We start from the raw sequence: 7,125 nt of genomic DNA on the forward strand, positions 1-7,125 counted from the left end.
ATTTGTAGATCTGCGAAAATGTAGCAGGCTTTTTTGCCTTTTGCCATTATATATATATATATGTGTGTGTTCACTTGATTCCTCCTTTCTGTTTATATCTTTTTTTTTGTGGTCTACAAAAAAAAATTGTTTTCTCATTACTTTGTGATGCTGTGGGCTCACCACTTCATTCAGTTTTAATTAGCAGTCTTTAAAAAGGCTGAACTAGTGTGATTACATATTCATTAACAACAACCAAGGACTGCTCAAATGCTCACCATTTAGATGGCTCAATTAAGAAGATGTTCTGGGTTATGTCTTTGTGATTGAAATTAATTCATAATTTTTAAGCCATTACTGTCTGACTCATTATATTGCAGTCTGTTGGTAAAAGGGCAATAAAGATTGAAGATTGACAAATTAAGAGCAGTATGAAGATTACTTGACGATGAAAAGCCAATGTGAATGCCAGCCAGAAGCTGCCAGTTTAAAGAGCTCAGTGTGACCCTCCTGTTCAGCTATTTTGCTCAGTGGTGGTACATGGTGTTTTGGTTATATAGTAAAAGGGTTTGCAGGTAACTGTCAAAGGCCATAAAAGTACACACATGCACTCACACACAACCACACATAAAGGTCTACAAGCTCATAAGCATGATAAAAGTGTATATGGAACCAGAATAGGGAGCAGAGCAAAGGGTGCCATCTGTTCTCTTGTATGAATATTTCAGTTAGGTGGAAGTCATATAGTATTCATACAGATGGTAAGCAGTCATTGCTTGTGATTTAAAAGGTCTTTGTAAGCATTCTCAGATAATGTGGTCTATTTTCTGCTTTTTCACATTTGTCCTAAAAAGACCCACTGAGGTGAAATTCTTCACCTCAAAACATCACTTAGGATGTGATCGGGGATCACTACTAACATATCCTAAACAACTATAAATACAATCACCTTGCTGCAAATTTAATCCTGTAGAAAAAGTCTACTAGTAACTGTTAAAGTTATCAGTAATTCAATGTGGACTTCCTTTGGATGAACACAAATATTTAAAGGTAATTATGACAAGTAGTGGTAAAAAGTATCTCATTTAAATATAAGCAGACACCACTGTTTTTATCATAATTGGTATTTCCCACATTATTTGAGAATGTCAAGGACAGAGTTGAAACTTAATATTTTGTATTGAATAGTGAAAATAAAGCAATGTTGGCTAATTCATGGGTGAAATAGTTTGTAACGATTATGGACAGTTTACAATATTTGTAACCTGTAATAATTGTGATTTAAAATGTAGCAAAGTACAAACACACGAGTACAAGTTAAATTACTTAGTTTAAAAAGTACACAACAAAGATGTTCAATTACAGCAACAGGAGTAAATGTAGTTAGTTAATTACCTTGTTTCCGTTGCACTCATTTTCAAAGGACAAACTAGACATTTATTATTCATTTATTTAATTTACTCTAAACTCATATACTTATACTTATAAGTTTTGACAAGCAGACAAGTGTGCCAAATGTATGATAATGTGGGCAACAGGTGCTTTCTGATCTATTTTCCCTTCTGAATTTTTAGACTGTGATGTCCACCTGTAAGACTTCCCAATGGCCTACTCTTCTACAGAGTAGAGATCTTCTCCTGAGGTAGACAACGACTCTTTTCTTAGTTCTGACATCCTTCTTTATCATTACCTGCTAAATAGAAGCCAGGTAAATGACCACATGTACTGAACATCTGACCAGGCATTACATAATAATACTACACATTTAAATGAAAATACAGATATGTTTTACTTGTATAATCATAATTATATGATTTTGTAATTGTGTCAATATAATGCAGAGGTACAGTATGGATAACCCTGTGTAAGTATAAGAAGGTTTACAGAAAGTGGATTTTCATGATAAATGAAATGTGAACCTTCAGTTTTGTAAATGCCTCACATCATTTTTGACATGTAGTCACTTAATAAGAAAGATGAAATCAAACAGCCCGATTTCCACATGGAGTTTTATGTAACATCCTTTCCCATACAATGACGTAAAAGAGACGTCAGTCTGTTTTAACAGGCACCATTGCTGCTCATGGTCATGGGAAACTAAGATGCGCTCAGCATTCAAGCGTCTCTCTCAGCCTCTGCACCACGCGTGCAGTGCACATTGTGACTCACCATTTAAATCTGGATCTAAGTGTCTCAACAAAAAGTTGTAGGCATTCATAATTTGGTAACAAAATGAAATAATCTATTTTCACCAAAGACATCAAAACAAGCCCTAGTGATGAATTATTTTTGTGTATATATTTGGGCTTTAATTAAAAAGTGCCAGTGTGGGATCAGGAAAAGAGAAATGTAACCTGCTGGACACCCTATTAGTGCCAATTTATGAGCTTCAATATTACAATACATCAATCTTTTAGAGTTTAGATTCTGTTCTGGCTGCTACCACTATTTTGTTTTATTTTTACAGCCATCAAATTATTTAAAAAAAAAAACCCAGTGCCAATCAATCAGACATCCTAATCAGACTACCTAAATGTCAATGCTGATCAAAGGAGCAACATACTGTAGTTTCAACCGAGGAGCTGTGATAGTAAAGCCTACTGGCCTTCAACACAGTAAAATAGTGCCATCTAGTGGTAGGAACATTGTACTTGTGTTTATGCTGTTGCATTTAGATCTTATGATTCATATTCCTTTCAGTTTGTTTGTGGATGGAAAAAAGTGATTTGCCACTTCAGTAACACATGAATAACACATTAAGCTGTCACACGTTGATGCTATCTGGGACTCTGCATCTGAGTCATTAGGTGTAGCACTTCTGGACTTATTATTTTACCCTAGTGCTACATACTTTTTTTCCATTGCACATATCCAAGTCCAGAAATGCAAACTGTAGCAGTCAGCCCAAGGTGGTTTGCAACATTTTGTTTTTATTTGGCAGGTATTATATAGTTGTCACTATATTGGAGAAGATATACCTAATATCAGTTTCACTGCACAATTAATACCTTCTGATTACAAACCAAAAGTCTTCTCTTTTAAATAAACTTAAGATATACTGTAATTAACCTCAATATTTCTTTAATTTTTTATCCTTCAAGCACACTGTCTATGTAAGCACTCTTTTTCACCACAAGGTGGCTCTAAATACACACAATACAGTTCTAGATGTTTGTAATGGCATTTAATACAAAATTATACTACAGTATAAAAGTTATGTTTATTTCTTCTAATTCAACCCGATGGTAATAGCAATCAATTTTAATATGAGTGAGATAATAGGTTCAAATGTATGGTGAATGAATTGTGGTGCAAATGTAATTAATTAGTTAAGGGAAATATTAGACAGCCTTTAAAAGGGGATGTGCAGTTACATCAAATATAACATTTGGAATGTCTGTTTTCAGATTTACACGTCTGTGTGTTAATGTTAAGTGGTGTGTTTGTTTACAGATGCACATAGAATATTTACGTCAAAGAGCACTATAGGCGTAAATAGCTGCGTGGGCAATTAAGCAATAGATAATGACTCCTGTAATGGCCAGAGTGTTGTCAGAGGGTAACAGGTAAATCTATTAGAAGCACCACAGCGGTTTGGAATCTGTCTCCAGAGCCCTCTTGGCAAAAATAGAGTCAGGGGGAGTGGAGCACTGGGGGACAGGCAGATACTGTAGCTGTAACCTCAAGGGGAATGAGGTATGCAGCTCACCTGCAAGCTAATGCTAGAGGCGGATACTAGTGTAGTTAAACACACCTACTATATTCTACGAAGGTGTGTGTCTGTGCGTGGCAGAGATGGGGACTCGAGTCTGAGACTTGGACTCGAGTCGCACTTAAGTCGCACAAACAGCTGACTTCAGACTTGACTTGCAACTCGACCCAAAAGACTTCAGACTTGACTCGGACTCGAGCTTCGAGACTCGTCAACAACCTGTTTTCATGCAATTATTGCTTTTTAAATTTAAATGTATTCATGTATTTCTATTTTCTTTTATTGGCGCATAAACGTTGGGGAAACGTATGACGAGCTGCATGTCCCCTGCCCTTTGCCAAAATGTGCGCGCACTCACATATCAAAAAATGCATTGACGATGGCGACACCAAGTCCTCCCGGAGTTGTGCCTTTTGTCATTAGTTTTGCTTTCAATAACTTGTGGCAGTAAGCGAACAGCTACATGCAAGGTGTGTGGCACCAAAATAAATGATGCCGGATCAACGTCGAACTTCATAAAGCATCTCAAAACGCACCCAGATACGTCAGTCACTTGCTACTGTGAAAGAGACGTTAGGCCTACATTTAGCATATATCGTCACAGGTAACAAGCTAACCATCGCAAAGTGTTGTGCTAATGCTGGGAACAGGCAAATTGTATCTTTATAAACTTAGCACAAAAAATAAGGAAATTTGTGTTTGGTAGATTATTTCTCTGTGGTAACAATGCTTTTTGGCAATAAATCTTATACAGCTTATTCTGCCATTGACTCGTTTTGGTGTTTGGTGGATTGGATGATTGAAGTTTGAAGAAACAAGACATATTGGCAATTTAACAATTTATTAATTTCACAAACAGAAGCCTCAGTAGTGTGTGGAAGAACCATACACAGCCACAATAGCTTGGCACCTCCTCCTCATGCTGGTCACCAGCCTGGTCACATACTGCTGTGGGATGGCATCCCATTCTTCAACCAGCATTTGTTGCAAGTCAGCCAACGTGGTTGTGTTGGTCACTCTGGCACGAACAGCATGCCCAAGCTGATCCCACAAGTGTTCAATGGGGTTGAGGTCAGGACTGCTGGCAGGGCTGGCCATTCCATCCTCTCCACTCCCACATTCAGGAGGTAGTCTCTGATAAACCCCGCCCTGTGGGGGCGAACGTTGTCATCTTGGAGGATAGAGTTCGGTCCCAGACTGTGGAGATATGGGATTGCCACTGTTTGCAGAATCTCATCTCTATATCTCTCTGCATTGAGATTTCCTCCAATGATGACAGGCCTCGTTTCTCCTGTGAGGGAGATGCCGCCCCACACCATCACACTGCCTCCACCAAAAGGTGTTACTCTATCGGTACAGCAATCAGCATAGCGTTCTCCGCATTTTCTCCACACTTTGACCCTACGATCCAACTTTCATAGGCAGCATCATCCAATCCACCAAACACCAAACGAGTCATTGGCAGAATAAGCTGTTTGGCATTGGCAAAGAAGATTTGGCAAATTTTTCATGGACGCAACCCACATACTCAGCGCTGCTGCTCATCCCACAAATGCATGTTCCTTACAAATAGGGCACCATTTGAAAGGGAACTAAACAGGCTTTCCAACGGTATAAGATTTATTGCCAAAAAGCATTGTTACCACAGAGAAATAATCTATCAAACACAAATTTCCTTACTTTTTGTGCTAAGTTTAGTTGTATCCATATGATGTGAGGGCTAGAGGGATGTGTTAAGTAGACCCCATACAGTTATCCTACAACTGATTTTGATACTGTACTGTATGGATGGTAGCTACAGGACATGCTTTGAATTCATAAGATTTAACAATACAGTGTTAGAGACAGATCAGATGGCCAGAGACTTGAGACTTGACTTGGACTCGAGCTCAAAGACTTGAGACTCGACATGGACTTCCAAAAAATTACTTGTGAACATCTCTGGTGCGTGGTGTTTGTTACTTTGCATGTATGTGTGAATGTGGCAACAAAAATGGCCTGGACGAGATAATAAACAGAAAATGATGTGCTGTCCTGTGCGCACACACACGTGATGGGCCATTGACGTAGTCATATGCCAGATCAAGTTTTAAAATTGTCTGGCAATAACAGGTTTGTAAGCTGTAAATGCAAAAACAGAACCGCCTATGTGTGGTTGACTTTCTCAGCTCTGTTTGCAGCTAACACCTTGAAAAATCAAGATGTGACAAGTTAGTCATTTACACTAACACTTAAGGAAAGTATAGCAGTTAACACACAATTAAATGGTTTTAGTGTGTATTCTCAGCTGCAAGGTGTGTCACCATCCAGGGTGGAAAGTAATTAATTAGAAGTAGTCATTGAGAAGCTTTATCACCTACTTGTACTTCAGTAATTCAACTTTCACATTGTTTTTTTTTTTTATTGATTTTTTTTTATTAAGTGTTCTACTCATGTTTGCAAAGACAAAAGTTTCTGAGAAAGCTACAGTTATGGATAATTTTGGAAGATATGAAATATAAGTTTAACTGATCATCTTTCTCTCTAAACATTTTTTGTAATGAGCTGCACTACTTTGGCAGGCTTTGTGTGGTAGGGCATAAATTATGAAATGGTTTCAGTCGGAATACTAAATTTGCCTTGTGAGTAACCTGTAACTGTTACTGATAATTGAAGGCAAATCACCTCTACTTGAGTTGGCTATTCTAGGACTCTTTCCACCTCTGCTACTGTCTACGACACAGTTGTTGTTGTGTTTTGTAGTGTTGCCTTAGTTGCCTGGAAAAGATGCAGGACCTCTTACTGGGGGGTATGATTGTGGGGAACTGCATTCAGACCCATGGAAATGGGGAGGGGATTATGTCTCCATTGGCGCTGGGCCTGACTGTTGCCATGGCACGTCTATTGTCCCCCAGCACATGGACATGGCACAGAAACCTCCAGTGAAAATGTTAATGCTCTGGTCTCTTAGTGCTGTGTGTTTTTCTTGATTCATGAGGTGCAGCTACATCTTATCATGCAAAAAAATCAATGGCCCAGTATCTTACGAACATTTTTTTCAGACAGATAAACCTAAATGTTGCATGCAGACAATAAATGAGTAACTCAAAGTCTATTTTACAATACAATCAGCATGTGTCTTGAGTCACCACAATCAGTCATATGGAGCAAATTGCCTCGTTCTGACAGTTGCAACAATTTAGCTGTATTTCCTAGGCTGTTTTTCAAACTCCCGGTGAGTCTCAGCTCCCAAGCAGTATGAGTCATGAGAGAGGAAGGTAATCACAGGCAATGATGTGGACCGCTGCAGGGCAAGCCCCGTTATGGAGGAATACCCTTGAGAAAGTCCACACCGTCTACAAACGACTGCTCATATAGGTCTTGGGATCGCCCTGGCCTTATAACCAATCATATAATTTGGTTTATACATTGTAAGCGCTTTTGTCCAATCAGCG

This window comes from Sander lucioperca, chromosome 1 (assembly GCF_008315115.2).
Source record: "Sander lucioperca isolate FBNREF2018 chromosome 1, SLUC_FBN_1.2, whole genome shotgun sequence".
Lineage (NCBI taxonomy): Eukaryota > Metazoa > Chordata > Actinopteri > Perciformes > Percidae > Sander > Sander lucioperca.